The sequence below is a fragment of the Carica papaya genome, chromosome 5, assembly GCF_054855325.1.
Source record: "Carica papaya isolate Zhongbai chromosome 5, ASM5485532v1, whole genome shotgun sequence".
Taxonomy (NCBI): domain Eukaryota; kingdom Viridiplantae; phylum Streptophyta; class Magnoliopsida; order Brassicales; family Caricaceae; genus Carica; species Carica papaya.
Window position 1 is genome coordinate 14,024,312 of NC_142313.1, and position 26,920 is coordinate 14,051,231.

The 26,920-nt window shown below is 37.2% G+C and overlaps 1 long non-coding RNA gene and 1 pseudogene across 4 annotated transcripts; both read left to right on the forward strand.

Moving 5' to 3' along the window:
• Positions 1-3,091: 3,091 nt before the first annotated feature.
• On the forward strand, positions 3,092-12,691 carry LOC148253769 (uncharacterized). Of its 4 annotated transcripts, none has more exons than XR_015819063.1 (4): positions 3,178-3,399; positions 6,034-7,027; positions 7,128-9,686; positions 9,897-11,280. It is a non-coding gene; the product is annotated as an uncharacterized LOC148253769 (long non-coding RNA). The 4 variants fall into 4 exon arrangements; XR_015819064.1 differs by lacking the exon at positions 9,897-11,280 and adding an exon at positions 12,434-12,691 and having other exon boundaries at positions 3,179-3,399; positions 7,128-7,996; XR_015819062.1 differs by lacking the exon at positions 9,897-11,280 and adding an exon at positions 4,586-5,708 and having other exon boundaries at positions 3,179-3,399; positions 7,128-7,898.
• Positions 12,692-17,472: 4,781 nt separating this feature from the next.
• LOC110816233 (mavicyanin pseudogene) lies at positions 17,473-17,931 on the forward strand (annotated as a pseudogene).
• The last annotated feature ends 8,989 nt before the right edge of the window (positions 17,932-26,920 follow it).

The window sequence follows — 26,920 nt, forward strand, 5'->3', positions numbered from 1 at the left end:
CCGGGGAAATTTCCGACCGCCGATCGAGGTAAATTTCATACCCCCGACTCGTTTTTCCACGCTGATTCCTCCTGTGGCCAAATCGAAGCCAAAATCCCGGCCAAACGGCCGGAATACGCGGCCGAAGACCAGCGGCGCCGCCGCGCCCCCTCTCGGTTTTTGCCTCCGACGAGGCCCTTCCCGACCTCCGTTTGATGCAATTTTTATATCACTGTGATCACCATTCTTTTCTCTACAGGTTGACCGGAGCCGAATCACTAAACCACGAACCTCGCCGGAGAGCCGCCGCACCCGAGAGCGCCGCCGCCGGTAAGCTCCGCTTCTCCGTGATTTTTTGGCCTCCCGAGGGCCCTAGGGTTGTTTTCTCGCAGGGACCGATGCGAGTGTGGCCGAATTCGGCCGGAAACGGCCGAAAACAGCCAACCCGAGGCGAATCGCCGCCGCTTGCGGCGGCGCCGTCGCCGGAGCACGGCGGAGCCGCCGTGCCGGAGTTGCGATATTGGCTAAAAAGGGGCCCTGAGCCTAATTTGAGATTTTTTGGAACACGTGCAGGTACCGTTAGTGTGTTTCAGTTCCCCGAAAAAAAATTCAGGAAAAATTAGGGACGGCCTGTAGGCGCACTGTGAATCGTATTCGGATCCCGAAAATAAGTAAGGACCCCTCACCCTATTTCCTATCACGGTATTAAAGTTCAAAATGATAAAACGGTATTTCTTGAATTAACGCATGTGTGAAATTGCTTAAGGTTGCTAATGGAGCCCGAGTCTAGTGTGATTGATGATTTACTGTTATTTGGCCTGTTTTACAGCTTTAAATGCATTATGAGGTTTGATGTGTTCATTTTATAGTTTCAAGTGCATATATTACTGTTTTATTAATTATGGGTTGAATGACTGAAGAACTGATACTGTATGTTGTCTGTTTGGCATGAATTACGATTTGCTTGTTTAAATGTGAATTGATGATGCTTATTGAGGAAAAGGAAAATGAAAGATTGTGTAGACTGATAATTGTATGATGGGGTCAGCCTGACTAGATATCCTGGGAGATGGTGGACGGATCGGGTCCGTAGGGAACCCTACCGGGATTGTGGTCTCACATGCCGGACGGGGTATGGAGATCTTATGGTTTTGGCGCCCATACCGGACGGGGTATGGGGACGGCCCGTTTCACCCTCATACCGGACGGGGTATTGAGGTTTATGGTTTTGGCGCCCATACCGGACGGGGTATGGGGGACGGCCCTGGAAACTGATTATGAATGTTAAAGGTTAACGGGTAGCGGACCCCTAGGGACCTCCATGGATACTAGTAGGCTGGTAAATGAGAAAAGGATATGTGATATAATGATTGAATTACAAAATGCGTGATAAGTGCTATGTTTTACAGCTTATATTAATCCATGATTTTGATAATGTTATTGTTTTCTTATATTGTTTCATGAATTCCACCGAGGTAAGTGGATGGTAAAGGTTTTATCATGAATAAAAGGATTTGTTGTAAATCATGCTCCATTGGTCTTTTGTGTTTTTCTACCCACCTTTACCTCCGTGACGGTGAGATATCGTGATGTTCTTACTGGGCTAGTGTAGCTCACTCCTTATTTAACAATTTCAGATCAGGAAGACATGGTTCCCGAGCCCGTTCCGCAGGAGGACGACGAAGGGGATGCCTAGAGATTCTGTAGTCATACTCATAGTTTTATTTTCGAGTTTCTCTTTTAGTTAGTTTAATCTTTTATATTTTAAGTACGTTTTTGATTTTCGTGTAAGGGATGTTAACTGAAATTTTGATCTCGCTTCCGCATTTTATGTGTTTAAATACTCATTTCATTTTAACAATTTCCGGGGCTGTTACAATAATTCTCCACTTTGTTAATATATTATAAGTTATTGTTATAGTATATTTTTCTTGTTAAACTAGCTTCTAAAATTGGTTTAATATGAAAATAGGTTAAATAAAAATTTACATAATCAATAATAAATTTTGAAGTAAGAAATTAATTAGACAACATGCAGCAATTGAACTTTTAATTAAAAATTTTAACATATTCATTATATTTAATTTAAAATAAATTATTAAATTATTCTCCAGATTTGAAATTTATTATAATTTAATATATAATATATTTTTTTTGTTATAACTTAATTTTCAACCTTTATTATTTTTTCTAAATGTTTAATTTATTTTTATTTTTTAATAAAAAAAAATACAATGATTAGATCAAATTTTTATATTTGAAAAAATAAGTTTAATTAATTAATTAATTAAATTATAAATTAATAACAATAAAAATAGGTTTATTATTATTAATCTATAATATATTAATTTAATTAACTAGTTTAAAGTTGTTTTCTTTAATTTATTTTTAAAATATTTAAATACGGTGTATCTATTTTAACTTTTTCAGTTAAAAATAATAAAATTTTGATGTTTGAAATAAAAAAAAAAAATCAGAAACTGATTTTAATAATTTGTCCTAAATATTTTCACTTTATTCTCTCACAAATATATATATTCAAAGTACATTATTGTTGCACTATTTTTTTTTGGAGGGGGAGGAGGGGGGGGTTTGGGGGTTTAGAGTAAAAACATATCTACTTAATTTTTGTGTAGTAAAATTAATTTTTTTAAGCTAATGCATTTATTAATACCCCATTATTTGATCTCTATATAAAGCCAAGTTTATAATATTAATTATAATTAATATAATTATGCTTAACCAATAGACTTTCAACTAGTAGTTATACATATTTGTAATTAAATTAGAAATTAAAGTTTCGAGTCTTGATTAATGTAAAATTAAATCATATATTACATTGTACCAAAAAAGATTATAAACAATAACATATTATTTTAGACAGTAACAAATTTTAAATTTAAATATTAATTTTTAACAGTAAGACGTTTTTTTAAAAAAATAATTTAATTATTAAGGCAACAATAATTTAGCTATGACAATCTTAAAAAATTTAAATTTAGTTAGTAATCAATAACACTTACTAAAGCTGTTGTAACATCCAGTATAAATGAACGTTTAACTTTCGGGTGTTTTGTAAGAAGTTTTAGTTAATTCAGGGGCCTTCTGCAAATTTAAAAGGGCTTAGGGACTTAGCAAAGAAAATTTCAAAATCACCAGATCTAACGGTACAAAATCCATTCCACCCAATTATAAATACTTTGCATCTGCTGAATTCAAACTGGGGGGAGAGAGAATGGAGCGGCTGAAAGGAAGTAGAGGGAGGAAAGTTCTGGAAGCGGTGAGGTCGACGAGAGAGGAGTGAACAGAACAAGTGCGAAGGCTTGGAGAGAAGGAATCTGCGGCGGGCTACAGCATCGCCGAGGGGGAGATTCGAAGGAGGATCGCCACTGCTAGCGAACACGCATCCAGAAGCAGGAGGTAAGATAAATTTGAACTTCAAACCTCGAATTTGAGATTCATACGAAATGATGATTGGGAGCTGAATTATAAGATCAATTCGATCTTGGAACCCGAATATGAAATGGTTGCGTTTAGATTCCCGCATTGTGATATTATGGTTAAATTATAGATTCATGAAGTATGATGTCTGCAAAATTTGATGCTGTCAGTTCGAATTATGTTGATTTATGTAGTTTGTAATCCAAAATGATGAGAGTATTGGATAGGAAAATGAATGGCATGAAGCCCTTGAGAGACGTAGAAATGTTTGGTGATCTGGAGCGTTATAGACATGTACACCGACCAAAATTTACTGCTTACTGGTTCAGTGTCGATATGAAGCTTAGTGACTATTTAAGGGAGCTAACAGGTCAGTCAAACCGAGTGGAAGAAAAGGGACTGGGTGGGGTGGGTTCATAATATAATGCAGAAGGATTTTTGTTGGAGAAAGTAGTTTTGGGTAGTTGAAAACTATGTTGAACGACGTCAGGAAGTGTAGAAATGTGGGATGGGAGTAAGGTCATGAGATCAGATTTGGAGACTAGGTGACAATATGTTAAGAGGATTTGGGAGGATGATGTAAAGTTTGGATGAGGATGTAGGGAGTGGTGGTTTATTGTTCTGGAAATAGACACAGCAGGGGTGAGTAAGGAGTGAGTAGGGGAGAGGGGGATCTGAGAGAAGAAGTGAGCTGATGGGAATGCAGAGACTGAGGTCAGAAAATATAAAAAAGAATAATAGAGTAAAAGGCTGGGACACGTCGAGCGGCCAAGGGTGATCAAGGGATAGGTGTTGGAATTTATTGGCAATGGGACTGTAATGGCTGAACAGAAATATGTATATGGCATGTAATGATTTTATTTCGTGCACATGCAAGTGTAAGTGGGGGGCCACTAAGTGAAAATGTATATTGTAGATAGTACTGCTCTCATTTTTCAGCTTGCAATTCTTTTATTTCTTTTCCGTTACAGTTCTTCATTTTCTGTTTTGCAGCTGGTTGTTTGTTAAATTGTTTTAATATTTTTTTTAGCACATTTTTTACTATGGAATTTTCTTTACCGTGTATAAATAACAGCTAATCTTGTATATTTAAAATAGAGAGAAATACAGTACATTCTGAGGAACTCTCTCAAATTTTCTTGGCTCATTGTGTTCATGGTATCAGAGCACAAGCGATCCAATTAATTTTTTTTAGAAAAGAATGGGAGAGAATACCAGAACTATTGAAGTTGTTGAAGGAAGTAATGGAGCAAGTAATCAAGGAAGCAACCAAGGAAGCAGATCAAGCAGCAGGAACAATTTTCTGGCATGGAGTAAATCCAAAAAGATAGCTTTAGGAGTTAAGAACAAACTAAGATTTATAGATGGGAAGTGTGTAAGGCCAGAAGCGGATTCTGGAGAGATAGAAAGATGGAATAGGGTGGACTTTATGGTTCAATCTTGAATATTGAGTGCTATTGCTGAAGATATTGTTGATGCTTTTTTATACGTTGACACTGCTAGGGAACGGTCGCAGGAAATTAAAGAGAGGTTTGGGGAACGCGATGGTTCATTGTTGTACCATTTGCAGAGAGAGATAACATCTATCTCTCAAGGAAATCAAACTGTAGTACAGTACTACACTAAGTTCAAGAGGCTGTAGGATGAACTGTAGTGTTTGAGGCCACCACCTCGGTGCCAGTGTGGAGCAGTAAAATAAATGATTGAGTATGATTCATCCCCATAAACTAGTGCGATTTTTAATGGGTCTTAACGATGCTTATGATCATGTTAGAAAGCAGATTTTGGTGCTAGAACCATTGCCTGCAGTTAATAAGGCATAGTCGATGATGCTGAGGGTAGAGAAACAAAGGAAGGTGCAGACCGTTTACTCTGAAGGTACAGAAAACATGGCAATGCTTGCAGTGGGCCAAGGAAATAGAAGGTTTAGAACAAATGCATGAAATACAGGAAAGGACAAAGGTGGACAGAAGAGAATTGATAAGTCCAATCTTCGCTGCACACATTTTAATTTCACTAGACATACCAGATATACCTATTTCAAAATATATGGAATACCAGATTGGTATAAAGATCTTATGAAGGGGAGAAACAAACAAGGCCAGAAACATGTTTCAAATATGGTGGACTCAGAAGTTGAAGCTGAGCCAAAGAAAGAGAATCCACTGCCAGGGGACTTGAACAATAGAATTCATGACATGATCCAGCAAGAACTAAGTAAGTTAGCTAAAGGAAAGGGGTAGCAGACCCAACTGTAGTGAATATGGCATATTTTAACGACTTTGCAGGTATGTCTACGCTTCATTTTGCTTTTAGTATACTCAGTGTATTAGACTCTGGTAGCTGGATTGTGGATTCAGGAACCTCAAATCATATGTGTAACGATTTTTCTCTCCTACAAACACCAAACAACGTTCAATCTATTACTCCTGTTTACCTACTTGATGGATCAATCAGAATGGTTCATCACATAGGAGATGTTTCCATTACAAAAAGAGTCCTCACCTCCACTTTGCATATTCTAAACTTTCAATATAACTTTTTATCAGTAAATAAGCTTTCTAAAACTTCCTTTATCAAATTTTTTTCTATTCTAACTTTTGCCTTTTACAGGACTTACAAACTGAAGAGATTCTAGCTGTTGGCAAGGTGATTGGAAGGCTGTATATTCTAGATTCAAGTAGCTCACAGCCTGATTTGATTAAGTTTCATACCAGTAGATTCACCTGGACTTTTTTACTTGCTCACAAGACTCAGACCACTCACACTTTAAAGAATTCATTGAAACTCAATTTTCAACCACCATTCAAACAATTAGATTAGACGATGGATTGAAATTCACTAATCAAGAGTGTCAAAGCCTTTTCTCTTATTAAGGAATCCTCCATCAGAGATCAACTCCTTATACTCCCCAATAGAATGAGGTAGTAGAAAGGAAACATAACATATTCTCCAAATAGCCAGAACCTTATTATTCCAATCTCATTTACTTAGACATTTTTGGGGAGAGGCCATTTTGTTTGCCACATATATCATAAACAGATTACCTAGTGCCCTTTTAGATTGGAAAACAACCTTTGAAATCTTTTATGGTCATTCTTCTTCTTATGACAATTTTAGATGCTTTGGCTGCCTTTGCTATGTGACAAACACCATACCACATAAAGACAAATTGGATCATAGAGTCATAATATGCATCTTTCTGGGGTTTAATGTTGGCCAGAAAGTATATAAAGTGTGTGACCTCCAATCACATAAGATCCTTGTTTTTAGGGACATTGTTTTTTATGAGAATGCATATCCATATCAACCATTGTTAGCTATTATGCCATTACCTATTGTTTCACCTTTTGATGATCAAGAATTTCATACTCTTTTACCAGATTCCAGAAACACTCTACTTGATTCGTCTACTACACACAATGATCTTGATATTGCTAATGATCATTCTTTTGTTAATGTTATGGAACCTTTACCTACCCTAGATCAGCAGATAAAAAGAAGCATTAGAACTAAATAGAAGCCTACTTAGCTGCAAGATTTCGTTTCTACAGTAGTTCAATCATCTTGTCCATCATCTGCGGTCACTTCAATTTCCAGTGTGCCGGTAAGTTCACCATACCCTATAAATACTTTCCCATACTCTACATCACATTATTTCAATAATCGTTACATATCTTTTTTAGCTAATGTTTCCATGATTACAGAACCTAGTTCTTATAGTCAGACGTGTACTAATTCAAAATGGGTAGAGGCAATAGAGACTGAAATGGTTGCACTTGAACACAACAAAACTTGGGTTATAACAGATTTGCCAGCAGGAAAACATGCCATAGGGTGCAAGTGGGTGTATAAGGTGAAGTACTTGCCTGATGGCAATGTTGAACGTTTCAAAGCCAGATGGGTTGCCAAAGGGTATAACTAGATTGAAAGCATTGATTACTATGATTCCTTTCCACCAGTGCCAAAGTAGTTACAATACGTTTATTTCTAGCTTTGGCAAGTGCTAATAGTTGGTCCATGTTCCAGCTAACCATCAATAATGTGTTCCTTCATGGAACTTTAAAAGAAGAAGTCTATATTCAACTTACAGAGGGATATACCAAGGCCAAAAAGGGACAGGTTTGCAAATTGATTAAATCTCTGTATGACGTAAAGCAAGCCTCAAGAGAATGGAACCAAGAATTTTGTGATCAATTGCAGCATTGTGGTTTTACTCAATCTGAACATGATCATTGCTTATTTACTAAAGGTGCAGAAAGCAAATTTGTGGTTTTGATTGTGTATGTAGATGATGTGTTTCTCACGGGCAATAATGAACTTAGTATTACACACATCAAGCAATTCTTGGATAATCAGTTTACTACTAAAGATTTTGTGATCAATTGTAGCAATGTGGTTTTACTCAATCTGAACATGATCATTGTTTATTTACTAAAGGTGCAGGAAGCAAATTTGTGGCTTTGATTGTGTATGTAGATGATGTGTTTCTCATGGGCAATGATGAACTTGATATTACACACATCAAGCAATTCTTGGATAATCAATTTACTATCAAAGATCTTGGGCAAGTAAGGTATTTCTTGGGCATTGAAATAGCCAGGTCTTATGAGGGATTGTATTTGAATCAACAAAAGTATGTACTTGATATTCTTCATGATGTTAGTTTACTTGGCATAAAACCAGCTAAGACTCCTTTAGGGAAGAGTCAAGTTTTGCAGGCAGATGATGGTGATCCTTTTCCAAAACTAAATAGATTTCGAAGGTTAATTGGACGTCTCGTTTATCTCAATATTACTAGACCAGATATAACTTATGAAGTTCAATAGTTAAGTCAATATGTTAATGTTCCGTGCACTTCTCACTAGAATGCTGCACTTCATGTACTCAAATATCTCAAGGCAACTCCATCCAAGGGACTTTTCTTCCCATCACAAATTGATTTCACAGTACATGCGAATTGTGATGCTGGCTGGGTAGCTTGCCACGATTCCAAAAAATCATTGGTTGGTTATTGTATTTTTCTTTGGCCTTCTCTTATCTCATGGAAAACAAAGAAGCAAACAACTGTGTCAAGGTCTTCTGCTGAGCAGAATATAGGAGCATGAAATCTACGGTTTGTGAACTAAAATGGATCTCTTATCTTTTATAGGATTTTGGCATTAATGTTCTACTTCCCATCCCTTTATACTGTGATAATAATGTTGCTTTACACATAGCTGCCCATCCTATGTTTCATGAGCGTACTAAGCACCTTGAAATAAATTGTCACTTGGTGAGACACCTCTTGAAAGATGGCTTCATTGATCCTCAGTATATTCCCAGCAAACAACTTGCAGATGTGTTTACTAAATCCCTCTCCTTTCCACAATTTGATTCTCTACTGTCCAAGATGAGATTGGTTGACTTTCACCAATCTCCATCTTGAGGGAGGGCTATAGATAGTACTACTCTCATTTTTTAGCCTGCAATTCTTTTATTCCTTTTCCGTTACAGTTCTTCATGTTTTGTTTTGCCAGCTGGTAGTTTGTTAGATTTTTTTAGTATTTCTTTTAGCACATCTTTTACTCTAGAATTTTCTTTATCATGGATAAATAACAGCTAATCTTGTATATTTAAAATAGAGAGAAATACAATACATTGAAAGGAATTCTCTCAAATTTTTTTTGCTCATTATGTTCATATGTAGATATATATATATATATATCTATACATATAAATACCTATAAACTATATTTAATATAATGCTGATTAGAATGTATAACTACTATGTATGTGATAAATTGTTGCCTGCATCATAGGCATGATGGTGTAGTAGGGTTAGCCGAGAGGCAGTTGCTGCAACGAGTACATATATATAAATATGACTTATATTGTAGCACCCGGAAAGAGGGGGGGGGGCCACGTCAGCAGCCACGTCAGCAGGCCCGGTCAGCAGTCCCGGCCAACCGGGGCCTGCCACGTGGCAAGATCGCGTCACTCCAAAAGGAGCCACGTTGGCGATCCGACGGCCCAGATCAATCGCGAGATCGGACGGCCCAGATTCAAACGCACGGACGGCCCAGATTCAATCAAAAACGAACGGCCCAGATTAAAATGAAATGAACGGCTGTGATCAAAAGGCAAGGGGTTATAAATAGAACCCCCACACCAGACCACAAACCCTAGCCGCCAGCCGCTCGCCGGAGAAGACGAACCAGAGGCCGACCGCCGCCACCCGCCGCCACTCGCCGCCGCACCGGGGAAATTTCCGACCGCCGATCGAGGTAAATTTCATACCCCCGACTCGTTTTTCCCCACTGATTCCTCCTATGGCCAAATCGAAGCCGAAATCCCGGCCAAACGGCCGGAATACGCGGCCGAAGCCCAGCGGCGCCGCCGCGCCCCCTCTCGGTTTTTGCCTCCGACGAGGCCCTTCCCGGCCTCCGTTCGATGCAATTTTTATATCACCGTGATCACCATTCTTTTCTCTACAGGTTGACCGAAGCCAAATCACCAAAACACGAACCTCGCCGGAGGGTCGCCGTACCCGAGAGCGCCGCCGCCGGTAAGCTCCGCTTTTCCGTGATTTTTTGGCCCCCCGAGGGCCCTAGGGTTGTTTTCTGACAAGGACCGATGCGAGTGTGGCCGAATTCGGCCGAAAACGGCCGAAAACAGCCAACCCGAGGCGACTCGCCGCCGCCAGCGGCGGCGCCGTCGCCGGAGCACGGCGGAGCCGCCGTGCCGGAGTTGCGATTTGGGCCGAAAGAGGCCCTGGGCCTAATTTGGATTTTTTTTGGAACACGTGCAGGTACTGTTAGCGTGTTTCAGTTCCCCGGAAAAAATTCAGGGAAAATTAGGGACAGCCTGCAGGCGCACTGTGAATCGTATTCGGATCCCGAAAACAAGTAAGGACCCCTCACCCTATTTCCTATCACGGTATTAAAGTTCAAAATGATAAAACGGTATTTCTTGAATTAACGCATGTGTGAAATTGCTTAAGGTTGCTAATGGAGCCCGAGTCTAGTGTGATTGATGATTTACTGTTATTTGGCCTGTTTTACACTGTTTTACAGCTTTAAATGCATTATGGGGTTGGATGTGTTCATTTTATAGTTTCGAATGCATATATTACTGTTTTATTAATTATGGGTTGAATGACTGAAGAACTGATACTGTATGTTGTCTGTTCGGCATGAATTACGATTTGCTTGTTTAAATGTGAATTGATGATGCTTATTGAGGAAAAGGGAAATGAAACATTGTATAGACTGATAATTGTATGATGGGGTCAGCCTGACTAGATATCCTGGGAGATGGTGGACGGACCGGGTCCGTAGGGAACCCTACCGGGATTGTGGTCTCACATGCCGGACGGGGCATGGAGATCTTATGGTTTTGGCGCCCATACCGGACGGGGTATGGGGACGGCCCGTTTCACCCTCATACCGGACGGGGTATTGAGGTTTATGGTTTTGGCGCCCATACCGGACGGGGTATGGGGACGGCCCTGGAAACTGATTATGAATGTTAAAGGTTAACGGGTAGCGGGACTCCTAGGGACCCCCATGGATACTAGTAGGCTGGTAAATGAGAAAAGGATATGTTGTATAATGATTGAATTATAAAAGGCGTGATAAGTGCTATGTTTTACAGCTTATATTATTCCATGATTGTGATAATGTTATTATTTTTCTTATATTGTTTTCATAAATTCCACCGAGGTAAGTGGATGGTAAAGGTTTTCATGTTAATAAACGAGTTTATTGTAAATTATGCTCCATTGGTCTTTTTGTGGTTTTCTACCCACCTTTATCTCCGTGACGGTGAGATATCGTGATGTTCTTACTGGGCTAGTGTAGCTCACTCCTTAATTAACCATTTCAGATCAGGAAGACATGGTTCCCGAGCCCGTTCCGCAGGAGGACGACGAAGGGGATGCCTAGAGACTCTGTAGTCATACGCATAGTTTATTTTCGAGTTTTCTTTCTTAGTTAGTTTAACCTTTTATATTTTAAGTACGTTTTTTTTTTTGTTTTTTCGTGTAAGGGATGTTAACTGAAATTTTGATCTTGCTTCCGCATTCGATATATTTAAATACTCATTTCTTTTTTAATATTTTCCGGGGCCGTTACATATATGTATATAACAAATGGCTGAATAAATGTATAACTTAGCATATGATAGATTCTTGTTTGCATAATAGGCGTGAATGGTGGCCGGATTGGCCGAGGGGCACTTGTTGCCATTTATATATATATATTTATTTATAGGAAGATGTTTTATAATGGATGAGTAAATAGACATGCTAAATTTGCTGTATGTTAAGTGTTTGCGGTGTATGATTGATTGTGAAGTAGTGGAATGAATTCTGTGTAGATAATGATCTCCTTATGATAATTAGGTTCTGTAAAATGACTTGTACGTTAGTTGTGTTTTGTGTATGACCTTGGTTACTCTTGGATATAGGGGTAAAATTGGGCAGAGTCAAGGAAGATGGGGAATTAGGAAGATATAAGCTGGAAAGTGGTTGAGACTTAAACTCAATAAGATTCCAGACGGGAGATAAATTGAAGAATTGGTGAGATGGGGAGCAGGGAGAGTGCAGATTATGACATAAGGAATATGTTGGTTTGCTGTCATGATTTTATTTTAATCTAATAGGAGTCTAGATGGGAAAGAAATAGAAATGGTGGGCAGAGGAGAATCTCTGTGGTAGTGAGTGAGGTGCTGGATGATGGGAAAATGGGTTGGGATGGGAAAAATATGGAATCTGGAAAGCAGCAGGGATGAACAGAGACATTTTTGTAGAGGGAAGAAAGTGAGCAGTAAGTTTTTAGACAGGAAACAGATGGGAACTTAGGGGAACTGTTGAGGTGAACAGTGAGGAATTGTGAAGTTGTGCAGAAAAGCGAACAGGAGAGGCTATAAGGATTAAATCAAATTTTTGGGGTGATTACGAATTTCAAGTCATAGGTTTAAATTTTAAATTTGATTTACTGAACATGTGTAACTCATTATTGTTTTATTTCAGATCCGGTGAAATAAGAACAGATCAAATCTTACAAGGGATAGAATCCATCGCTTGAAGGTTTACAAAGGACACTAATTACGGTAGCTCGGGATCCGATATTCCAACATCACAGAATTATGGAATAGTTCATAAAGTTGTTCAGGGTTTGACATTATATTCATAAAATTGTAGATTTACCCACAGTACACACACTGTTAGCCACTGCAAATTTGCACTGTGAATATATGCTTTTAATAAGAGGTAGAACATTAATATCAAGCCTTTCATATGAATTATTTGAATATATTAATGTATACTCGCTGTTATGCCTAGTTGTGTATGCATTCCTTGTATTAGGAAGCTTCCCTTTATAGGCGTTGATGGTATTATTTTACGGCATATGTTTTAGGGAAAATGTGAAAAGACAAATGGGAATAGATGGAGTAGACGTCGTATCCTTCTTGGGATATGGGACATTATAGTTGCAGTAAACTTGAGTTTTTATAAGTACAAAGTACCTGATTTCGATATTAACTTTTGAAAAATGTTCAAATTACATCATGATTTTTTTTATATGTTTAAATCAACCACTAATTTTTTAAAATGTTCAAATTAGCTCATTGTTTTTTTTTTTAATTAATACTATTAAATATCAACATCAGTGCATGATGACAATTTGTTTTAATCCTTTATGGATGTCACATAGATGATGTGGCGTACACATGGATGCAAATAAAATGGGGTGTAACTATGCCTTATAAACCAAAATTTCTATGTATCAATTTCATGAACTTTGAAACCATTCTTTACCATTGTCTTTGATCATCCACTTACAGGTTGCTAGCTTGAAAGTGTCGTCATCGGTTGTATCGTTTTGAGATTTATGGCATAACCTGTAACGACTATTTTCTCTAAAGAGAAAAGAGTATTAGCATACATATAAATTTAATAAATTTTGTGTAATATTATACTAATATTTATAAATCAACGATATATCTCTTGTACGGAGTCAATTCATGAAACTCACAAGAACTTTTTAAAATTACATCACAAAAATATATCTATATCTATTTTACAATAAACATCCAAAATAGTTAAAAAAAAATTCAGAGTCTTCATTTGATCTTGAATTCATTCTTAAACTAAACTAATTTGTATTGAGGGTATGAATTAGGGTGAGTTTCACAGACGTAGTAAAAATAAAGTAGTGTTCAAAATAGAGATATGCAAATACACATTCATACGGATTTAATAAAATCATGCAAATTTTATCGAATAAAATCCAAAACTGAACAACAATCATAACTATCGTCATTTTTTCTTTTATTGAAAAATACCTATATTCTTTTCTCTCACTAGCAATTATCCATACACATAATATTAAGAAATCATTAGAATTACTGTGAAAAAACACAATCAACACGTATATCCATAAATGTAACACTTGGGTTCCTTACCATTTCACTAAAATCAGGGTTATTTACCATTTCCATTTCTATTGCATATTATCATTTTTATTACTAATATCACTGAGGGCCCATAGGGATCCACGCTACACACAGATGTATAAATATTTCTTTTACAATTCATCGGTCGTCCCCATACTACGTCCGGTAATGGGTGCTTCAATTATAAACAGTCTCAATACTCCATCCATTATAAGCGTTATTAAACCAATTTCCAACCCCTTCTGATATGGGACTTCTCATCCCATGCGACTGAGGATATATTCACAACAGGATTCACCCTATGTACCAAGTTAGTATACTCTCTCTCATGATATTCAGTAAGTTTTTTCTTCTTCAAAGATTATTTTTATTTCATATCTCAACTTAAAAAACTCAAACATGAGATTTTATTCATTTTTATATTTAAACATTAGATTTATATTTTAGAAAGAAAATTTTTATTCAACAACCACATTAATTTATATCCCTACTCAAAATATCAATGACCATATAATTGAATTATACACATATATATAAAATTAATTGGTTTTATATATATATATATACACCATTGAGTGATATATAGATATAATATATTAATTTTTTTAATAATAATATATGAATGAAAAACACACCTCATGATACTCGAATATTTAACTTCTCAAAAAATATTACACCGCTCAAATCAAATGTTAAATATATTTAAAAATTATTTGAAATTGAGATGGGTGACCTGGTGAAAGATCATCAGTATTGGGTAATCTTAGAAAATATAGGGATTGTATAAACAAATTTTTTATTAATTTAAACAAATTAAAGTAATTTTAAATTAAAATTACTGACATTTAAACTGTCATGTTAGACGAAAGTAATAATTTATGTAAAAAATATTTTTAATTAATTTATATCACGTGTCAATTTTATTAATACTTTATATACATATTAATAGTATTTAATGCCAAAAATAATGAGTGACTAAATCTAATAATTTTTTAAAGTATAAAAATTAAATTAGCACAAAATTAATATTGAGATCAATAGTTATTTAAAAGAAATCATGAATTGTAATGTTTTAATTTTTTTTAACTTGGTAAAATATCAATTTTCTTAAAGTTTAGATAATATTAAATTAAGAATTTTTGAATTTAGCATCCAAACGTGTTTCTTGGTCATAATTAATAAAACTTGATTGAATTATGTATATATATACTGTAGCACCCGGAAAGGAGGAGGAAAAAAAAAAAAAAAAAAAAAAAAAAAAAAAAGAGGGGGGGGCCACGTCAGCAGCCACGTCAGCAGGCCCGGTCAGCAGTCCCGGCCAACCGGGGCCTGCCACGTGGCAAGATCGCGTCACTCCAAAAGGAGCCACGTTGGCGATCCGCGTGGGTGCGATCCGACGGCCCAGATCAATCGCGCGATCGGACGGCCCAGATCAATCGCGCGATCGGACGGCCCAGATTCAAACGCACGGACGGCCCAGATTCAATCAAAAACGAACGGCCCAGATTAAAATAAAATGAACGGCTGTGATCAAAAGGCAAGGGGTTATAAATAGAACCCCCACACCAGACCACAAACCCTAGCCGCCAGCCGCTCGCCGGAGAAGACGAACCAGAGGCCAACCGCCGCCACCCGCCGCCACTCGCCGCCGCACCGGAGAAATTTCCGACCGCCGATCGAGGTAAATTTCATACCCCCGACTCGTTTTTCCCCACTGATTCCTCCTATGGCCAAATCAAAGCCGAAATCCCGGCCAAACGGCCGGAATACGCGGCCGAAGCCCAGCGGCGCCGCCGCGCCCCCTCTCGGTTTTTGCCTCCGACGAGGCCCTTCCCGGCCTCCGTTCGATGCAATTTTTATATCACCGTGATCACCATTCTTTTCTCTACAGGTTGACCGAAGCCAAATCACCAAAACACGAACCTCGCCGGAGGGTCGCCGTACCCGAGAGCGCCGCCGCCGGTAAGCTCCGCTTTTCCGTGATTTTTTGGCCCCCCGAGGGCCCTAGGGTTGTTTTCTGACAAGGACCGATGCGAGTGTGGCCGAATTCGGCCGAAAACAGCCAACCCGAGGCGACTCGCCGCCGCCAGCGGCGGCGCCGTCGCCGGAGCACGGCGGAGCCGCCGTGCCGGAGTTGCGATTTGGGCCGAAAGAGGCCCTGGGCCTAATTTGGATTTTTTTTGGAACACGTGCAGGTACTGTTAGCGTGTTTCAGTTCCCCGGAAAAAATTCAGAGAAAATTAGGGACAGCCTGCAGGCGCACTGTGAATCGTATTCGGATCCCGAAAAAAAGTAAGGACCCCTCACCCTATTTCCTATCACGGTATTAAAGTTCAAAATGATAAAACGGTATTTCTTGAATTAACGCATGTGTGAAATTGCTTAAGGTTGCTAATGGAGCCCGAGTCTAGTGTGATTGATGATTTACTGTTATTTGGCCTGTTTTACACTGTTTTACAGCTTTAAATGCATTATGGGGTTTGATGTGTTCATTTTATAGTTTCGAATGCATATATTACTGTTTTATTAATTATGGGTTGAATGACTGAAGAACTGATACTGTATGTTGTCTGTTCGGCATGAATTACGATTTGCTTGTTTAAATGTGAATTGATGATGCTTATTGAGGAAAAGGGAAATGAAACATTGTATAGACTGATAATTGTATGATGGGGTCAGCCTGACTAGATATCCTGGGAGATGGTGGACGGACCGGGTCCGTAGGGAACCCTACCGGGATTGTGGTCTCACATGCCAGACGGGGTACGGAGATCTTATGGTTTTGGCGCCCATACCGGACGGGGTATGGGGACGGCCCGTTTCACCCTCATACCGGACGGGGTATTGAGGTTCATGGTTTTGGCGCCCATACCGGACGGGGTATGGGGACGGCCCTGGAAACTGATTATGAATGTTAAAAGATTAACGGGTAGCGGAACCCCTATGGACCCCCACGGATACTAGTAGGCTGGTAAATGAGAAAAGGATATGTTGTATAATGATTGAATTACAAAAGGCGTGATAAGTGCTATGTTTTACAGCTTATATTATTCCATGATTGTGATAATGTTATTATTTTTCTTATATTGTTTTCATAAATTCCACCGAGGTAAGTGGATGGTAAAGGTTTTCATGTTAATAAACGAGTTTATTGTAAATTATGCTCCATTGGTCTTTTTGTGGTTTTCTACCCACCTTTATCTCCGTGACGGTGAGATATCGTGATGTTCTTACTGGGCTAGTGTAGCTCACTCCTTAATTAACCATTTCAGATCAGGAAGACATGGTTCCCGAGCCCGTTCCGCAGGAGGACGACGAAGGGGATGCCTAGAGACTCTGTAGTCATACGCATAGTTTATTTTCGAGTTTTCTTTCTTAGTTAGTTTAACCTTTTATATTTTAAGTACGTTTTTTTTTTGGTTTTTTCGTGTAAGGGATGTTAACTGAAATTTTGATCTCGCTTCCGCATTCGATATATTTAAATACTCATTTCTTTTTTAATATTTTCCGGGGCCGTTACATATACTATCACGACTTCAAGTCATCCACTACTTGTCTGCCTCGCTTGTTTGTCTTTCCAAACAATTAAAAATAATAGCTGTGAGTAAAATCATGAGGATGGGTTTGTTCTTTTTGGTGATCACCAAGGCTCTCTGGGGATTCTCTCTCGGTGCTGTTCACAAGGTCGGTGACTCCGCTGGGTGGAGTCCCGCTGCTGATTACCAAAAATGGGCTTCCTCCAACACTTTCCATGTCGGGGACACTCTAGGTATATACATTACAATACTTGTATGTATGTATGTATGTATGTATGTATGAATGTATATATGTAGATGGTAAGTTATAATAATGGTTTTGTGCAAAAATGGTGTAGTTTTCGAGTACAATAAGCAACTTCACAACGTGAAACAAGTTAAAAGGGAAGATTTCGAGTCATGCAATGCGGCGTCTCCAATAGCCACATACACGACAGGATCCGATTCGATTAGTTTGAAAAGCCGCGGAGATTACTACTTCTGTGGTTTCGCAGGTCACTGCCAAGCTGGACAGAAGGTTCATGTTAAAGTTTAAAGTTTAAAGTTTAACATATTTAACTTTGTCTATATAATTTTCCAATAAATAAAATCATGATCAATTAAGTCAATGAAATTAGCTACCTCGATGTTATTATAAATTTTTCTTTTAAACTTTTAATTTTTCAACTTCATAATTATTAAAATTTAAAGAAAGAAAAAAAAATTGTTAGGGTGATGTTACATGTGGTATTGACCCTTTTTGACTAAGAATCACAATTTCAACTGGGTACCGACGCCCAAGATTTCGTGATTCAATTTTGCACAAAATTATAATAATAAAAAAATAATAAATCATTTGAATTAAAATCTAAATTAATTTTAACTAATTAATTATATTATATTATATTTAAATGATTATATTATATTTGAATGTTTTAAAAAATAATTTTAGCTAATTAATTAAATTATAAATTGATATCAATAAACATATGTTTACTAAAGTTATTTTCTTGAGTTATTTTTAAAATATTTAAAAATAGTATATCTATTTTAACTTTTTCTATAAAAAAATAAAAAATATTTAATATTTAAAATACATAATAAACTAATTTTTAATAATTTATTTTAAATATTTTCACTTCAAAAACTAACTTAATATGTACAAACCTGAAACCTTAAAGGAAATGAATTTATAATTTTAAAGCAAATGATAATATTAGGGTTTACATTCCTTACACAATAAATTGAATTGTCCAATAGAGCTAAGGAAATGTCCCTTCTACGTGGTTCATAAAAGAAAAACGTTAATTAAAAAAAACAAATAAACAAGTATTTTAGGGCAACATTCAATAGCATTTGAAGGGAGTCCGGATTTGAAGGGAGTCCGGGAGGTAGACTACTCACAACCCTCTTATTGATTAGGATCTAGATCTTGGTCTTCTTGATCTGAAATTATTAATGAAATTGTGAAGTATACTAACCTAGTAAGAATATCAGAGTAATCACTGATATAGAAAACCGAAAGTTGGTAAAAATCAGAAAACAACTAATAGACCCCTTACTTTAAGTAAATACATTTATCTTTAAAATTTTTTATTAGATACTTACCGTTACAGTTTTTTTTAAAATCAACATATGAAGACAATTAACCGAATGACATTTCAATTTCATGCATAGAATCAATAATCCTTCCTTTTTAACCTACTTACTGGGACCATTGGGGGGTCCATAGGGATATCCTTCTAATCTTGAACCCAGTATCAAGATTTGACAATTAACCTGGCCGGCCCCACACCCCATCCAGTAATGGACGCCAAAAACACCATCGTCTCGATATCCCGTCCGGTATGAGGGTAAACTATATCTCCAAAACCCTTATGGTATGGGACTTCTCAGCCCCGTCCGACTTAAATAATGTCCACAGTAGGATTCCCAATATACCGGATCCGTCCACCATTTCTTAGAATGCCTAGTAAGCTTTTATTTATTTAGACTATCATCATCCAAACAACCACTAAAGTATACTCACATCTCATTTCATATTCACATATTAATTCAAATGGTACTTAAACAAGTGATATAATTTAGCATAGTCAAATAACCAATAACCAGAATACCGAATAAACAATACAAGAGGAACTAAATAACCAAATAACTGAGAAGACCATAAAAATCATCAATTCAATTACGCACAGTATAATAGTAAGAAAATATAGGCAGTACAGGAAAATAAACGAGGAATCAGGACAAATGTAAACTAACCAGTTTCGGCTCAATTGGTGACTTGTAATATTTTTAGGATTTTTTTAATTTTTTCATAAAACACATAATTATCGATTATTAATCCTCAATTTACCGTAACCGAGAATAGAATGAGAAATTCTTACCCAGATCGGTGTTTCGAAATACCGTACTATCTACTATGCCTCCTAAGGGGTCCAAGGTTTCTTGAATATTTTATATGGGAATCTAAAATACTCATTACGTACCTAAACATACTATAAAAACTCAAAATTGGTGTTGAAAACCATTTTCGGCCCATTTTAGGGTTCCAGCATGGCAGCGCCGCCATGCTCCGATGCTGGCTCTGCCACTAACGGTGACAGTTTGCCTCAGCTTGGCTAGTTTTGATCGATTTTGGCTGGTTTTGGTCGGTTTTACATGTATCCCTGTGGAAGAACACGTTAGGGGGCCTCGCTTAGTCAAAAAATCACAAAAAAATCGAACCTATTGGCGGGGGAGGGGTCTCCGAATGCGGGGGCTCCGTCGGTTCTCCTTTGCGGCTGGGATTTCTTTTTCGGTTAACTTGCACAAAAAAAGATGGTGAACAATGGTCAGAAAATTGTGTGAAATAGGAAATGGGAAAGGGCTCATCGGAGGGATTTTAGGGTTTTAGCTGTGGCGGCTCCGCCAGGCTTTGCCTGTGATTTTTAGCTCATCTATTGTCCTTTTTACTCCAATATGGCCACAAGGAGACTCGAAATTGAATTGTGAGCAGGTAGGAGAGAATTTTACTTTTTTTGGCGGTCGGCAGTGGCTCCGGTGCAGCGGTGGCTGAGGGTCGATCTCTTTCTCCAGCGGCTGGTCTTTCTTTTCTGGTGAGGGCAGGTGCGGCTAGGGTTAAGGTTCTCCTGCGATACGATGTTTAAATACTTATCCCACATCGATCTAGGTCGTCCATTCGCGTCGATATGGAGTAAGGAGAGTCATCCAATAGTTATCTGTTTAGGCAGGTTGCATGGGCGAATCTGAGCCGTAAATTGTGATTGATCTCATCTTTCTGATCGAGCCTAAGGAAGGAATGCATCTATGTCGTTCATGTACACGGAACTGAATTTGGGTCAAAGTATAATTGAGTATGTGGATCTCCTGCGTTGCCTTTTGCATGGCGGCGATGTCGGCGTGTCTTGCCATGCGGTGTGCTATGGCAGCACCATTCGACTGAAGAAGCCACATGGGAGCCAGAAGAGGAAATGAAGGCCAAATACCCATATTTGTTTATGACTATTAGTAAGTCCAATTTGAAGGACCAAATTTCTTTTTTAAGGGAGGGGAGGATGTGATAGCTTGAAAATACCTCTGAGTTAATTTCTTGTATTTGATATATTTAATTTAGCTTTACATATGTTTGAAAATATATAATAAGGTTAAGAATATAATTTAGAGTCAAATGAAAAATGGATAAGGATTAAGGAGCTAGAATAAGCATGAAGAGGTATGGGAAAAGGTGAGAACCTTTTAAATGAAGTGGCATGTGAAAGTGGTAACCTTTAAGATAAAGTGACATATGAAAGACCTTTTAGATAAAACGGAATGTGAAGAATGGTAACCTTCTAAATGAAGTGACATGATAAAATGTGACAACTTTAGATAAAATAGTATGATGGAATGGTGGCAACCTTTCCCCCGTGGCTCCCCACTCCTATAAATAGGGGATAGGAGAAGGGAGGAAGAGACATTCTAGATGAGAGAAAAATAATAAAAAGTGAAGAGGTGAAGGAAGAAGAGGGAGTATGAAGTGTATGATATTTGAAAGTATTTTAAGGTTTTAGATAAAAACCTTGATGAAACTCTGCTAAATTTGTGAGAGCAGAGAAAGAGGAAGAGAAGAAGAATAAGGATCATGATCAAAAGAAAGTTATAAACCGTTAGATTTTTGGGATTAGTTTTTAAGTATTGTGTTAAATATTTTTGAGTCAAGAAAGTGAATAAAAATCATTCCGAAACTCTACTAAATGTTTTAGAGAAAAAAGTTATAAATAAAGACGAAACTCTGCCAGAATTAGGACTATGACTGCTGAGAACCTAAGGTAGTGGATATTATGGATTCATTTCCTACATAGTTTTGAGGTATTTTGTGTATTTTTAATATAAAAATGTGCACATATTTTATTTGTCTTATGTATTTGCTAAGTATTTGTTAAAGTTTTACTTCAATATAAGTATTATTTCACTTTGTATTTTTAAAATGTGATTTTGATATGTGTGCATCACTCATTATGAAAAAAAGTTATTCCGAAAGCACCTGCATTATGTTAGACTTTAATCTGGTCATACATAACTATTCTGTGTTCGGGTGTATTGGCGAAGTGATAAGTGTGTACCCATACATAACCGTTCCATATTTGGGTGTATGAGAAAACAGTTTAATCTGCATGCCCTAATCGTTACGTGTTCTAGGGGTAGCAATATTTCAAGGTACTCATGTATGTCTTTCCGTGTTTGGGTACATGGGAAACTAGTGATAAGTATATATGCCTATGCTTGATGTATGGTAATTAATTGATCCTCCATAATAGTGATGAAGTATACAACATGAATATATTTTCTGATTTGTGTCTTCATCTTTTGACTCATGTCTGTTTTGGAAAGATTATATAATATATGTTTTGTTGTGTGTAAAGAAACTATATATTGCATGTACTATATTGTAATTTTATAATATTGTTTATTGGGATATATTATCTCACTTCCCTATCACCCTCCAGATACTGAAGATACTGATGCAGAGTGAGCGATGATACGGAGAAAAATTCTGAAGTCTAGACTCTGATATTAAGGTTACTGTTTCGTATTTTTATTTAGTAATGTAAGTAAGAAAATTTAGAGCCTCTTACATATGTTTATGTTTTATATTTAAATAATGTAACACTTCAGTGACTCTTTTTTTATTAATAAAATTAAGTTATTTTCCTTTACTCGAGACTATATAATTTACGGAAGTATGCTCCGGTCATTACCCTATAAGACAGGGTGTGGTCCGTGACAAATGGTATTAGAGCATGATTATAAGACATCCCTTGAATACGAGATTTAGAGTTACATAAGACTTAGATAGAGTTGAGAAACATAGGAAAATGTCCCTAAATTTGAATTTCATTAATATAGGAAATGACAAGGATACCAAGAGAGAAGACACAGAATTCTGGAAGACCGGATCGAGGAGAGTCTAGATAGACACATGTGTATAGTCGAAGGCTTGGCCACGGTGGTAACTCAACACGTAGTCCATAGCCAAAGTGCTACAAATGGTAATAATCCTAGTACTAGTAACACTCGACCGATGGAAGGAAATAATGGAAAACTCATTGAAAGATTTAAGAGAATGAACCCACCATCATTTCCTAGAGCAACAGACCCGATATGAGCCAAATAGTGGATCGTGGAGTTAGAGAATATATTTGATGTTCTCAGCACCACTTCAAAGCAAAAGGTATAATTTACCACATTCATGTTCAAGGAAGCTACAGAACACTGGTGGCGCTTGAAGAAGGGATCACGGAGGACACTGATCCTTTGGAAAATATTTGGAGCGGCATTCTATGAGAAGTATTTCCCTGACTTTGTTCAAGAACAAAAGCAATGGAATTCCTAGAATTAAAGCAAGAGAATATAAGGGTGGCAGAATATGCAGAAAAGATTATAGAGCTAGCTCAGTCTGCACCCAACTTAATAGCAGATAGAAGCCTAAGAGCCAAGAAGTTTTAGAGAGGCTTGCATAAAGAGATCTAAGATAAAATCTTCATTCTAAAAATTAATGACTATCAAGAAACACTTAAATGAGCCCAGATTATAGAAGAGGTTATAAGCCCAGCCCCACAACAGATCCAGCGGGTTCGATCATTCATACCAAATAATAAGAGAAAGGTCTATGAGCCACAATAACCTGTTAAAAGGTAGAAAACATATCTCTTAGTCATAGCACAAGGGCCAGAACATATATGCTCCCATTGTAGAAAGAACAATGATAGCAAACCCTGCTACAAGTTGACAAATGGATGCTTCAGATGTGGTAGTACTCAACATCGGATCAAAGAGTGTCCTATCAACAAAGAGCATCTCAAACCAATAACTCAAGGAAGAGTATATGCCATTACAGAGCGAGATGCTTAATCCTCTCTAGATATAATCCAAGGTATGCTCACTATCTCTAGTACCTTGGCTAAGGTTTTAATAGACCAAGGATCTACACACTTTTTTATATCACATGAGTTTGCTCAGCATCTAACATTGAATAGTTACCTTTAGAATATGTATTAGTAGTCTTTACCCCAGCCAATAAGGACTTGACAACTAGTACGGTCTGTCAACTATGTATTGTAGAGATTGCCAACAAAGAGTTACCAATAGATCTCATACTCTTAGACATGCACGATTTTGATGTCATACTAAAAATGGATTAGTTAGCAGTATACCATGCCAATATAGATTATCATGGAAAGACAGTGACTTTTAATATTCCCAATGACAAGGCCTTCAAATTCAAAAGGATTAGGGAGCCCCAATATCCATGTCTCGTATCTTGCATTCAAGCTCAATGATTACTTGAGAAGGGATGTGTAGGGTATTTGGTGTACATAGTGGAGAATAGAAATAGAGAAGTCAATCTACAATAGATACCAATGGTGAAGGAATTTTATAATGTTTTCCCAGAAGATCTTCCAAGTTTACCTGCAAACTGGGAGATTGAGTTCTTCATTGACTACATTTCTGGTACGAGCCCTATCTAAGGCTCCGTATCGAATGACGAAAGAGAATTAGAGTAACTCAAGAAACAATTGCAGGAATTATTGGATAAGGGTTTCATCAGACCAAGTGTATCACCATGCAGAGCTCCAATACTACTTGTGAAGAAGAAGGATGGTACCATGCGACTCCGTATCGACTATAGGTAACTAAACCAAGTTACCATAAAGAATAAGTATATGTTGCCTCGTATCGATGATCTATTCAACTAACTTCAAGGAGCACAAGTATTTTCAAATATTGATCTACGTTTTGGATACCATCAACTAAAAATTAAGAAAGATGATATTCCCAAGACTGCCTTCAAAACCATGTATAGCCATTATGAATTCTTAGTCATGTCATTTGGTCTAACCAATACTCCCATAGCATTTATGGATTTGATGAAAAGATTCTTTTAACCATTCTTGGATAAGTTTGTCATCATCTTCATTAATGATATACTGATTTATTCACGAAGCGAGATTGAACATGCGAAGCATTTGGCAATAGTGCTTAGGATACTTAGAAAAAATAAGTTGTATGCCAAGTTTAAGAAGTGTGAGTTTTGATTAAATGAGGTTGACTTTCTTAGACATACAGTTTCAAAGGACGAGATATCAATAGATCCAGTTAAAGTAGAAGTATTAGCAAGCTGAAAAAGGCCTACAACAGTAACTGAAGTCCGAAATTTTATTAGTTTAGCTGGATGCTACAGGAAGTTTATTGAAAAATTTTTAAAGATTTCTAATCCACTAACTCAGCTCATTAGAAATGATACAAGTTTGAGTGGAATGATAAATGCAAAAAAAGTTTTCAAGAACTAAAGAAGCGGTTGATAAAAGCTCCAGTATTGACTATTCCTAATGGTACTAGTGAATTTTTATATACAGTGATGCTTCAAAGCAAGGGTTGGGATGCGTGCTAATGCAACATGAAAAAGTGATACCTTATGGTTCCAAACAATTAAAGAATCATGAGTAAAACTATCCTACCCATGACTTAGAACTAGCTGCCATAATTTTTGCCTTAAAGATCTAGCGCCATTATCTACATGGTGAAAGTTTTGAGATTCACACAGACCATAAGAGTTTGAAGTATTTGTTCTCGCAGAAAGAACTTAATATTCACCAAAGGAAATGGATGGAATTACTTAAGGATCATGATTGCAAGATCCGATATCATCCACGAAAAGGTAATACGGTTACAAATGCAGTTAGTAGGAAGAGTACTTGCACTCTTTCTTATATAATGGCCTCAGAGTGGAGACTCGTAGAAGAGTTCCAGAAATTGAATCTGAATGTCTGACTTAAGAAATCAGGAGGATACCTAGTAAATATAAAAGTACAACCCATTTTGATGCAGAAAATTAGAGAAGCTCAACAGTCTAATCTTATCTTAAAGTTGATTATGGAAGATGTCAGTAAGAGACTTAGGCAAGAATTCAAACTATCAAAAGATGGTGTATTGAGGTTTGAAAAAAGAGCATGTGTGCCGAATAATAATAGTATGAAAAATAAGATATTAGAAGAAGTGCATTGCTCTAGATTTGCTATGCACCCTAGCAACACTAAGATGTATCAGAACTTGAGAACTAATTATCGATGGAGTTGGATGAAGAAAGATATAACAGAGTTTGTTTCTAAATGTCTGATATGCCAACAAGTGAATGCTAAACGTCAGAAACTGGCAGGACTACTTCAACCCTTGCTAGTAGCAGAGTGGAAATGGGAATATATTACTATGGATTTCATGGTTGATCTACCTAAAATAAGATCCCAACATGATGCTATTTGGGTTATCGTTGATAGATTAACCAATTTTGCTCATTTTCTGGCTATCAGAGTAAATGACCCTCTCGACAAGGTGGCCAGACTCTATATCAAGGAGATTGTGAGATAGCATGGAATTCCACTCACAATCATCTCTGATCGAGATCCCTGTTTTTCTTCAAAATTTTGGACCAGTCTACAGAATGCTATAGGGACCAAGCTATCCTTTAGTATGGCTTTCCATCCTCAAATAGATGGTCAATCAGAACAGATAATTCAAACTCTATAAGATATGCTACGAGCCTATGTCATTGAGTTGCGAGGTAATTGGGACAATCATTTACCTTTGATTGAGTTCACATATAACAAAAGTTATCAGTCTAGCATTCAAATGGCACCCTATGAGGCTTTACACGGAGGACCCTGCAGATCACCTATTTTTTGGGAAGAAGTTAGAGAATGAAAACTAGTTGGACCTCAATAGTGGAAGAAACTACAAAGAAAGTGAAATTGATCAAGAAACATCTTTTGACAGCTCAAAATAGGAAGAAAAGTTATGCCGACAATCGAAGAAGAGATTTAGAATTTGAAGTAGGCAACCATGTATGTCTGAAAATCTCACCAATTAAAGGGATTATGAGTTTGGGAAAAAAGAAAAACTCAGTTCTCGATTTATTGGACCTTTTGAGATATTAGATAGAGTAGGAGTTGTCGCCTACTGTTTAGCATTGCTACCTGAGTTAGCCAACATACACAATGTCTTCCATA